The following is a 12,528-nucleotide window of genomic DNA, read 5'->3' on the forward strand; positions in this document are numbered from 1 at the left end:
GAGAGTGAAAGAGACATGTTTAGATTTTTCATTATCCCAACTTATCATGCAACCCACACGGCGCACTGCCACATGCTCCAGGTTTCTTGACCTAATCCTTACTAATATCCCTGACATCTGCGCCAACATTAGTCACCTAGATGGGCTCTCCGATCATGACGTCATTACTGGGAACATTGTTTGTCGGCATAACAGTAGGAAGATCATTGAAAAAAAATTAAATGCTATAGCAGAGCTAACTTTGATGGAATGAATGCACAATTATCTCTTTTTGCAGACCAGTTTCTTAATGACTTCTTGTCCCGTACAGTTGAAGAAAACTGGGTCGCGTTCAAAAATGTGTTTACTGACGTCGTTAGCAAGTATATACCGTCCATAACAATTAGGAGTAGGAGCTCTACGCCATGGTTTGACAAGCAACTTCGGCGTCTAAACAACAAAAAAAAAAGCGATTGTACAGGCAAGCCCAGAAATCCGGTCTTTCATCATCGTGGCTTATATACAAACAGTGCGACAAAGAATACCAAGAGTTACTTAAACCCAGTCGTCATCACTTTTTTAACCACGACCTATCATCTATGCTGACTAACAATCCTCGCAAATTATGGCAAGTAATAAATCCAAGCAATCATCCAGATGTAACACTTACCGATACCACAGGCGCCACTGTTCTCGAGTCAAAGTGTGCACAAATATTAAACAATGCATTCTCGTCTGTGTTCACCCGCGAGGACGTCACTTCATGCCCAAACATAGGTACACTTTCCGATATCATCATGCCACAGATAAATATTAGCGAGTCCGGTATCATATCACTACTTAATAATCGTAAGGTATCGTCTGCATCTGACCACGTTGGGTTCAACAACAATTTGCTTAAAATTACATCGCAAAGCATTTCGGGAATCTTGTGCACTCTTTTTTCACAGTCATTGTCATCCGGCCAAATTCCAAATGATTGGCGTACAGCCAAGGTTATACCAATTTTTAAATCTGGCGATCGCTCATCACCGCTTAACTACCGGCCTATTTCGTTAACTAGCACCGTTTGCAAACTACTGGAACATATCATACATTCTCAAATCATAAAATACTTAGAAAAACATAGCATAATCTTCAAATACCAGCACGGCTTTCGCAAGGGATATTCATGCGATGGGCAACTTGCAGGGTTTACTAATGACTTGCTTTCATGTATTGACGGTGGCAACCAAGTCGACGCGATATTCTTAGATTTTTCTAAAGCTTTTGATCGCGTTCCTCACCACAGGCTACTGCTGAAACTAAAACATTTTAACATTGACGCACAAGTCATTGCATGGATAAAAGATTTCTTGTCATTTCGAACTCAATTCACAAATATTAATCATCACAACTCCCCTTTTATTCCTGTCACGTCCGGCGTTCCACAACGGAGCGTGCTTGGCCCTTTGCTTTTTCTAATCTATATTAATGACTTGCCTAACTGCATGTCGTCCAGAGTAAGACTGTTCGCCGATGATTGCGTAATTTACCGTACCATTTCTACTGACACTGACCATCAAGCATTGCAGTCAGACCTCAACGCAATAAACAGATGGTGTTCAGACTGGCAAATGACCCTAAATCATACTAAAACTAAGCGCATGTCATTTACACACTCCTCTTCCCGTATTCCAACTTCATACTTTATAGGTAACAACGTTGTCGAACTTACTAGCACGTACAAATACTTAGGAGCCAACTTGCAATCGGATCTAACATGTCATCATCACATCAACGTTACTCTTGCATCTGCTAACCGTACTTTCGGAATCATGAAACACAGACTAAAGCAAGCGCCTACACATCTAAAGAAACTCGCGTACATCACGTTAATCAGGCCTAAAATTGAATATGCATGTGCCATCTGGGACCCGAGCCAAGACTACATTATACGTAACATTGAATCCTTGCAAAGCCGTGCTGCTCGCTTCATTTTTTCAGATTATTCTCCGTACTCCAGTGTTTCATCTTTAAAAATTCGTGCCGAACTGCATCCGCTATCACTACGACGGAAACACGCCCGCTTATCTCTCTTTCACAAACTTTATCATCATGATCGTTTGCGCGACGACTTCTTTCAGTCACCCCCTGTCATTTTTCCTTGCCGTGATCATCCCTGCAAAGTCAAACGCCCAGCATGCCACTGGGCCCATTACGCACAATCATTCATCCCCAAAACCATAGCTGACTGGAATAACCTACCATCAGATATTGCCACTGAAGTTAACACCGATCAATTTCATCAAATGCTGTGGACTCATATCAGAATTTGAAGTCTCTGTGCGTTTTTGTGGTTAGCTGTTTTTTTTTTCAGGACTAATTTAATACCTGTGCATCTTGTTCGATATCGTATTGTAGTTTTTTCTTTTTGTGTTATCCTTGAACCCCCGGTGTTTCAATTTTCACACTTTTATCTTATCTTTATTCGAACTTTAATCCACTTCTAATATTGGTGTTTGCGTATTTTGTGGTTTTCTTGCTATGTTTGCTGAAATTGTTTATTCTTACTATTTTGTTTCTCGCATATTCTTATTAGTGTGTTTCGTGTGCCCCCCCTATGTAATACCCTCTTGCAGAGGGCCTTTAGGGTATTTGAATAAATAAATAAATAAATCAATTTAACATGAAGCACTTTTTATTGAAGCCCTCTTTATTCATTTAGAACCCTCGCTCATGGTTGGTGTCGTTTATCGGCCTCCTAATTCTTGCCAAGCTTCTTTTCTTGACAAATTTGAAGCAATTTTATCCTTCCTGACATGAAAGCCAAAGCAACGAATTCTTATTGTGGGAGATATAAACATTGATATGAACAACGCAACGCGCAGCGAATACGCGTATTTACTCGTCTTTTTCATTTCAAAATATTATCAACACACCTACTCGTGTTACGAGCATATCAGCAACGTTAATTGATCATGCACTCGTTAATTTCATCACCAGTATTACTGCTGATGTTTTCGATGGCCCCTTGTCTGACCACCTTCCCATATTTGTCAACATAGATAATTTGCCAAAAGCAGATAACTATTTTTCTCACCGCCTAAGCAAAATAAACTACTAACTATTGCGCGACAATCTTTTCTTCGTTAATTTTGAGGAGATTTATCCCAAGAATGTTGACACTGAATTTTCAAACTGTATTAATATTCTTACAGGTGCGATACCAAACTGTACTGAAAAGATCAAACCTCGCTCTTGAAGCATACCAATTGGCCCCTGGATGAATAAACCTATTCTTGAAGTTTTAAACAGAAATGACAACTAGTATAATAAATGGAAGCATAACAAAGAGTACGATTTTTACCTGCGTCAATTTAAGGCGATGCGTAACAAGTCGGTAACGATGATTAGGGCTCGTAAAAGAGAATTCTACAGAGAACGCATAGAGAGGGCAAATGGAGACTCAAAAATACTTTGGGACATGTTCAAAGACATTGTGGGTAGCAAACAGGCATCGCATATACTCCCTGCAACAGTAGACAGGGGCACAGTGGAAAGCATCAACTCAACTTTCGCCTCTATGGGCCCACTCCTCGCGCAGAACCTGCAGGACTTAAATGTAATGGACCTTGAGCCTAAGATTCCTAATAGTTTTATTTTGTTCCGAATTAAACTAGAAGACATGTTGAGTCATGTTGAATGTACTACTCCACCCCCCCCATCCTATATAATACCCCCCCCCCAGGGGCCTTTAAGGGTCGAATAAATGATGATGAAGACATACAGTCCATTGTTTTAACGATGCGGACGAATAAAGCGACAAATGTGGATGGCATAAGCAATAGGGCTGTGATAGAAAATTTTGAAATACTTGGTCCTGTCTTGTGCTTGCTTTTTAACCATTCAGTTAATGCTTCCAAGTATCCGTCTGCATTGAAAACCGCGAAGATAGTACCAGTATATAACGACGGTGACCGCAACGACGCAAATTGTTACAGGCCAATATCTCTTCTTAGCACAATTGACAAGATCTTTGAAAAAATTCTGGCAAACAGATTCAACAAGTTTTTAGATACATACGGTATCCTCAGCACACAACAACATGGTTTCAGGTCACACTATTCAACTTCCACAGCAGTTCTGCCACTGCACTGACACTGAGGCCAATTGCAGACGCGCCTGTAGTTCTTCGAGTGAAGAAAATTGGTCCCTCTTTTGCTCCGCTTCATATTGTGACGAAGACGAAGCTGGCAGTGGCGCGGGACGGAGCGCCCGCGCTAGGCCAGCGGCCATTAAATCATCTCATAGCCATGGTTCACCACGTCTCATTCTTCGGCTGGCCGCCGCGTAACATTTGGTGGAGGTGCTGGGGTCCCTTCATCGCCGTCCTGGTCCCGGAGCTTCGGTGTCCTGAGCCTGCCGTGGACGTCGGCGGTGAGTTCCTGGTCCGCGCCGCCCGGCCGTGCCCCAGCCCGCCGGACCTGAACCGACCTCGCCGCTCACCCCAGCCCCGTCCCCCGCCCGGACCACAAGACACGACGACCCAAGACCCCACCGCCCCGAGACCCCACCGACCCGAGACCCCACCGACCCGAGACCCCACCGACCCGAGACCCGACCGACCCGAGACCCGACCGACCCAAGACCCAAGACCCACACGTCGACACCGCCCCCCTGCCCCTGCCGTCCGGTGCGTCCACGGACCTCGGCCGTCAGCTCCTGGCACCCTCCGGCCCGGATGCTTCGTGGACCGGGACTCATCCTCTCATCTTTCTCATCGTGGCGGCCAGCACTGCACCATCTTCTACATCCTGTTCAACCCCCCCCACTCAAGACCATCGCCATTTCGCCGTCTGTTCGTCACCGATCGGGACGATCGCTCGGAGGCCCCGGGTAGTGTGACAAAGACGAAGCTGGCAGTGGCGCGGGACGGAGCGCCCGCGCTAGGCCAGCGGCCATTAAATCATCTCATAGCCATGGTTCACCACGTCTCATTCTTCGGCTGGCCGCCGCGTAACAATATGACGCCAGTGATCCTTTGACCGCAGGGGCAAGTTGGGAAGCTTCTAGTCGGCTCCTCTTACCACAGGTGCTTCTCTCCTGCTGTTGTCTATGGTGGTGAAAGGACAGTTGGGAAATACGGTAGGCACCGATCCACGGCGCAACTGCGGTACTGGCAATCGAACTGTAAGAACATTTTCTGTTCTTGGATCCGTGAACGATGTCGTCGTCTTGACGCATGAAGCGTTGAAATGATCGGCGCAAACCTGCACAAACGTACAGACGTTTCGTAAACATCGGAGAAGCCACTTATTAAAATAGCCTAATCCTCGCCCCTTTGTCTAAGCGTGTTTGCAGCAAAGAAATGTGGCCACAATCAGTCTATCTGTGCTTCGGAAGTATCACAATAAATGTACTGATTAAGTAAAAGCAACCAGGAGCACAGAATAGTACCTAAAAATTACTTACCTTAGTGTACGAAGTGGACACGAAGTCCTTCCTTGGAACGGCGCGTAACCACTTCTTGAAAGTGTCGTCGTCTTTTGGGAAAAGAAACACTTGTATCTTCCTGCCCGTATCGTAATCGGCCTTTTTCATTTTCCTCTGCTGCCACCTCGCGTACAACGCTGGAAGCTCATTGGAAGGGTACTTTGCGCCCAACCCGGCTGGACTGAGTGCCGCTGCGGAGCACGTTTTGTTGGAATCTGTCGACGATGGCGTGTCCTGGGCAGCACCTGGTATCTGCAGAATTTCTAGGGCTGACTGATGGCTGGGTGCGAAGTCCGAGGCAGGTGCCCATCGATGAGCAAATTCTTCAGTATCTCCAATCATCCGGCGTGCGATACGATCGCCAGCTAAGGAAGGGCCGCCGCTTCAAAGATGAAGGCTACATTCGGAACGCAATTTTGAATGAAATGTCCCCGACCATTTCCTATTTATTGGTGGTAATGCTGTTTAGCTTTATCAAAACGTGCCGCAGCTTAGTTGCATGGAGGCCGATCTGCATACACTCGCGATATTGAATGTTCAAACTCGTATGTGCTTGCTGGTGTGCGATTCCAGTTTGCAGTGTTTTAATGTAGGAGCAGATGAATGGCCACATTTTTGCCTCGATTGTCCTTTATTTTTTCTTCAATTCCACCATCCGTCCGTCCGTAGGGATGCGTACGGATGTGCGTGCTGCAAAACTTTTGGAGATAACTTAAATATACCCGATTCACTCTTTGCCCTACCGGGTTACAAACCTTGTTCTGCTTGTTCTGCTTGGATCTGTAAGACGATCTGCAGTATGAAATAAATAAAAATAAAAAAATAAATAAAAATAATAAAGCCATTTTTGGTATCAACTGGAAGCGTCTGAGGGTACCGCCGCAGTGCACCTTTGCTTGTTTCTTGAAAAACAGTTGCCTGCGATGAGCGCACATGGGCTGTGTGGAACGCTTCAGTGGAGGGCTCCGTATTAATATATGCGACTTGGACTTATTTCACGTGTATTGACATGCACAGCACACTAGTACTTTTGTATTTCGCCTCCACTGAAATTCGGCTGTCGTGGTGTGCTTCGAAACCGCGATCTTGAGATCAACGACCAGAAGTCTGGGTGCCGCGGTGCCGAGGCCTACCTGCCCACGAATAAAAGATTTCGTGACAGACTGCACACGCATTTAACCGCGGTAACTTGTCCGTACCTGTCACAAAGTGATTCCCGCTCAGTTTTGACGTGCTTGACTTTGCCCAAGGGCGGCCACGATCGTCGAGCCGGCGAACTGCTTGTATCCACGCTTCACGTCGAAGGCGATCCCGGGAAGCGTTCGGAGAGCGAAAAAATTAGACTTTGCTTCCCTTTAAATATTGGGCATTGAAGCCGTATGCAACACATGTCGTAGGCATCGCCAAATGCGTCGTGCTGAGCGCCCGAAGGCTGCAGGAAAGCACTCCGCCGCGTAGGAAGCCGGTTTGTTTACACTTCCAGTATGTTTCGCGACACCACCGCCAGGGGATGGGCACATGCGCAGTCGTGTCGTGAAAAAGGCGGATTGCCGGTGCACCCCGGCACAAAACACTTATTCGGCATTTTAGTACCACTGCACATTGTACACGGAAACAAAATCGCCGCAAAACAACGACGAGAGATGACAAACGCGACCACGCCGCGGCAACCAACCGGCCCGCGCGGCGCAGGGTGCCTGAAAGGGGCTAAAATCATGTCGCTGGCGATGTGCCTTCTGCAAGTGTCAGCCTGCCGGATGCGACATCAATATTTTGGGCGCAGGCCTGAAAGCTGTTCAGCGGTAATGCCTTGAGGGCAGCAGGACGTCACAAAGAGGCGTCACGGAGAACCAGCCACAGCCCTTCGCTGCTTGGAGCCCGGAATTACGCGTTGAACGCGGATTCGGACCAGAGCTCGGCACTGCATGTCGCCGCGAGACAAGGAAGCGCGAATTTTTAAAATTATATTGTGAATGGTCGGTTCGCTTTTCACGTCCGGTACGCGGCAAGAATACTCGGTGGCCTGTACTCCCCATATTGCAAGCCTATTATGGGCAACCTCGAACACTCTTTTCAGGGACCCTATAAGCTACATGGCCGTAGTGACAGATGTGCGCTGCATGCGTTGGCATTGACAATATTCGGGCAGAAACGCGGCACTGAAGCCATAGGCCATAAGCGACCCTGCGGTACCTAGTTTAGAAGAACTTCTGTTTGGGCAAGATAGTTCATTGTACTCGAGAAAGGAAAACAGTAGCGCCGAAAAAACACACTCACAGCTGAAGAACGCCGTAGGTCAAGCGCACACTTCATCTGACTTTAATCTTTGAAAAGTGAGCAAATATATGCATAAACCTAGGCATGCGCAGAACGAAACCTCATGTGGAATTAACAGAACTGTTCAAGATATCAAATCTCTGCTTTAAAAAGGTTCACAGATGTATCGCTGACACAACTTTGTGACGACCTTGTGTCTTGTTTCAGGTTGTTCTGTGTCCTTGGTTCGCTTTTCTTCTCGTTGGTATTTTACAAGTTTTGGTTTCTTGTGCAATTTCAACCATTTGCATGTTTTTTATGGCTACTGCTTTTTCTTTTGATGTCTATTGGGCACATGCGATGCATTCTTGCTATTTTAATTTTTGTTGCTCGCGGTGATGTATGTCTTGTAGTTACGTTTTCCCCTGTACATTTATAATTGTGTTTAATTTTTGCCTTGTATCACGCGTTGTTTTTAATTTATTCTTCCTATTTGCTTAATCTATTGTTTTTGCCCCCCTTACTCAATGCCCGCCTGGGCCCTGTAAGGTATTTTGAATAAATAAATACATAAACTTTTTCCCTTTTTCCTTATGTGGTATGCCTCGAGAACCTCCCGCGCCTTACTGCCACCGCTCCTGCCTAGAATCTTTCGTGGTTCACACTTTTTGCAGTGCTCACAATTTTCCCCTACCGTATGTCCGCCGCTCGGTGACACACCCTGCACTCTGCCCACTCTTTGGGTAGATGCGCACCTCCTGCTTCTTTGAGCGAGCGCGCGCGTGCTCCGCTGCACGGTCATTGATGCACCTACCTGTTTGGCCCACAGAGGCCTTCCCTCAGGTGAGCAGTATGTCATAGACCACACCAGTACAGCGCTTCACAAAGTGTGTCCCATGTTTTTTACTGCATCCGTTCCTCTTTCCATGACTCACTACGCCTGCACAGATCTGTGCAAGCTTTCGTGGAGCCGAAAAGACGACAGGGCCAGTCCCAGAGCTGTTTTCTTTATTAAGGCGAATGCCTTTTTTGGCTATGTCGACGATTTTATATCCGCAAAACCTGTCGGCAGAAGTTGCGGGAACTATAAAAAGATAATTAGAAAAAATGGTTATAATCGAAGGGGGGTGTTGTGGGGATGCCGGGCAAAAAATTTGTACCAGTCGATCATCGTTTAATTAATTAGAGCCAAAAAAGCGACCAAAAGTGGACGTGGTCGCGGAGCGAGAGGCGCGAAATTTGAATCGCCACTTTGAATTTAATTGAGTGTGAATTAAGTGAATTATTGTGGATGATTTTTATCAAAATTGTGAACTAAGTGTCAGTGAAATGAATTAAAAAGACGCGGATTGGATCCCGGCCGCGGCGGTCGCATTTCGATGAAGGTGAAGTTCTGAGGCCCGTGTACTGTGTGGTGTTTCGCAGGACGACACATCGATGAAGACTCGTGCGTGGAAAGAGAAGTTTATTTTGTTCTGTGTTAACAAAAAAATACAAAACAAAACAGCTGAACTCAATGCTCTGATCAGTCAAGCACATGCGCAGTGCCGCTGCACTGAGCACGTCAGTAGGGCAATAATGAGGCCGACACTCGACCGCCGCGCAGGACGATGAAGTACGTCGACCACTTGAAGGCTCGTGCGTGCCCCAAGGCCCACGCCCAAGGAAAAAGTCCCCCTTCATTGCAAACTGACAAGTATATATACAGACACTGAGTACATTACGCATGTGCCGAGCATCGCACCAGTACACGTGCACCTGCTACGATAGATACTATCACACGAGGAACGATAATGCCACATAGTGGTAAAATAAAACATACACTCGCCAAAAGATGGTTTTTGAAAAACTTGACGTTTCGGGACCCCTACGAGTCTCTTGTTCACAATGAAAGATGGACAGAATGGGCCACTCCTTATATGCGCACTTGACAGCGCAGTGAGTGGGCGTAGATATCCGGGAGATTACCCTTCGTACTGTTAATGACATGATCCGTGGTCTGTATAAAAAGATTCTAAAAGCAGTCGTGACGATGTGGGTTTCATGGCATCTAATATTGTGGCGTTCTCCCAGTCAATGGTGTGCTTCATTTCTTGAGCATGCTCTGCCAGCGGGTTCGATGAGGTGCGACATTTGTTGACGTCGTTCTTGTGCTCTCTTAATCTTCTTCTGAAATCGCCTGGTTCGCCAATGTATGATGCATCGCAGTTTTTGCAGGGGATTTTGTACGCCACTCCGAAGAGAAGACACAATTCCGAAGAGGTTTCCACATCATCCCTTTCCCGTTGAGAAAACTAAAGCAGCAACTTACAAAACAGAACACAACAGCTATTCAATGGAAGCGGTTCCATGAGTGGCATTCACCAATACCGTACCGTTCCGGCTTTCTTACTTTTCGACCCAAGCGTGTGACATTCACCCTGTACCGCAGGCGAAGAGGTTTCCGGCGGCGGCTGCAACGGGTCACTTGGGGGAGCTTCCGTCCCGTTCTCCTCGGGACCGTCTGGGACAGTTTGTGCAATGGAAACAGAGTTCCCGTTCTCCTCTGTACCGTCTAGGCTAGACAGAAATTCATACTACCCGTCCTTGGAATCCGAAACTCTGTTTGGCGCCTGCTTGATTAGCGCTCGCCGGTTTCGTTCAATCCAGTCCCCACTCTTCAAAACCACACTATACGAGCGTGGCCGCTTTGCGCGCTGAAGAAACACACCTTTTCGCCTGTAGTCCCTGGCCCAAACAGAATCCTCTGGCACTAACGGGAACCCATGTCGGGCAGCATGATGGCCATCATAATTTTGCCGCTGAGTCTCCCTGAAAGCTGCGTCTTTTCCCCGTGCTTTTTTGAGATTGGGCGTCTTGGGTGCCAGCTTCTTTGAGTGGAGAGGCAAGGTAGTGCGAAGGCGCCGCCCCATGAGTAGCTCTGCTGGCGTTTTTCCTAGGGGTCCCGGCGCGTCCCTGTATGCTAACAAAGCCAGACGTAGGTCACCAGATTTTACCACCAGCTCTTTCACAGTTTTTACCATTCTTTCTACCTCCCCAATTGCCTGCGGGTACCTAGGGCTACACGTCACCCGTTTGAATTCATAACAGTTCGCGAACTGGCTGAACTCCTGGCTGACAAATTGAGCTTCGTTATCGATTACCAGCGTTTTCGGTATACCGGGAGTAGAATACAACACCATCTTGATGTGATAAATAACTTCAGTGCTGCTAAGAGAGGTCATCGGACACAATTCTGGAAATCGAGATAAGTAATCAACTATGAGCAAGTAGTTACAGCCTTTCACGTGCCAAATATCCGCCGCAAACCTTTGCCATTGCCGAAAAGGCGTCTCGGTCGAGATCCTTGGCTGGACGCGAGATTGGGAACACGTGCGGCAGCCGGCAATGAATACCGCAAGCTGAGCGCTTAAACCTGGCCACCACACGGACTCCCTTGCTCTACACCTTACAACATCCTGGTGGCCCTCATGAAGCAGTTTTAACATTCTGCTTCTAAGGCAGTGTGGCACAACAATGCGAGTGCCGTGCATGAGGACACCTTTACATACGCTCAGAACGGCGCGATCTTGCCAATAGGACCTCAAAACGGCCGATAACAAAAGTAGACTAGGCCACCCCTCACGGACGTGAGGGGTGGCCTGTTCTTCGCCTGTTCTTCGGCTACTAGCCCGAAGTGCTGCGGCTCGCTCAACTCAGATAACACGCCGGCAATGTAACAGTTGACTTCATCGACCGAAAGAAAGTTCTTCGTCTTTTGGCCTGGCACTGGCGCTCTGGAGAGTGCATCAGCTATTTCGAGATTTTTGCCCGGGACATACTGCACCCCAAAGCTGAGCCGCATTAGCCGCATTCTGAACCTCTGAATGCGAGGCGGAACCAGATCAAGTGGCGTCTTTCCTAGCCAAACAACCAAAGGTTTATGGTCTGTTTCTACAGTAATGTGCAGTCCACGCACATAGCTTTCGAGACGTTCCGCGGACCATGTTATAGCTAAAGTCTCCTTTTCAATTTGCGCATAGCGCATCTCCGTTGGTGTCAATGACCTTTAGGGAAAAACAACTGGCCGCTTTTCTTCATTCGGTTGCACTTGCAGTAAAACTGCTCCTTGGCCGTACGACGAAGCATCTGCCGAAATAATCTTTGGACATCATCATCATCATCATCATCAGCCTGACTACGCCCACTGCAGGGCAAAGGCCTCTCCCATGTCTCTCCAATTAACCCTGTCCTTCGCCAGCCGCGGCCACCATATTTCCGCAAATTTCTTAATCTCATCCGCCCAACTAATTTTCTGCCGCCCCCTGCTACGCTTGCCTTCTCTTGGAATCCACTCCGTTACCCTTAAGGACCAGCGGTTATCTTGCCTTCGCATTACATGCGCTGCCCAAGTCCACTTCTTCCTCTTGATTTCAACTAGGATATCATTAACGCGCGTCTGTTCTCTCTCTCACTCCGCCCGCTTCCGATCTCTTAACGTTACACCTATCATTTTCCTTTCCATAGCTCACTGCGTTGTCCTTAACTTAAGCTGAACCCTCTTTGTTAGCCTCCAAGTTTCTGCCCCATAGGTGAGTACCGGTAAGATACACCCGTTGTATACTTTTCTCTTGAGGGATATTGGTAAACTGCCATTCATGATCTGAGATAACCTGCCGTATTCGCTCCACCCCATTCTTATTCTTCTAGTTATTCCCTCTCATGAAATGGATCAGCTGTCACTACTTGCCCTAAATAGACATATTCTCTTACTACTTCCAGCACCTGGCTACCAATTGCGAACTGCCGTTCCCTTGCTAGTCTGTTGAACATTACCTT

General features: G+C 47.1%; 1 pseudogene; it reads right to left on the reverse strand.

The window, feature by feature from the left end:
• Positions 1-4,086: 4,086 nt before the first annotated feature.
• Positions 4,087-7,039, reverse strand: LOC149327720 (uncharacterized; annotated as a pseudogene).
• Between the last annotated feature and the right edge of the window lie 5,489 nt (positions 7,040-12,528).

The sequence above is a fragment of the Amblyomma mixtum genome, chromosome 10, assembly GCF_055824585.1.
Source record: "Amblyomma mixtum isolate Tamu chromosome 10, ASM5582458v1, whole genome shotgun sequence".
NCBI classification, from domain to species: Eukaryota; Metazoa; Arthropoda; class Arachnida; order Ixodida; family Ixodidae; genus Amblyomma; species Amblyomma mixtum.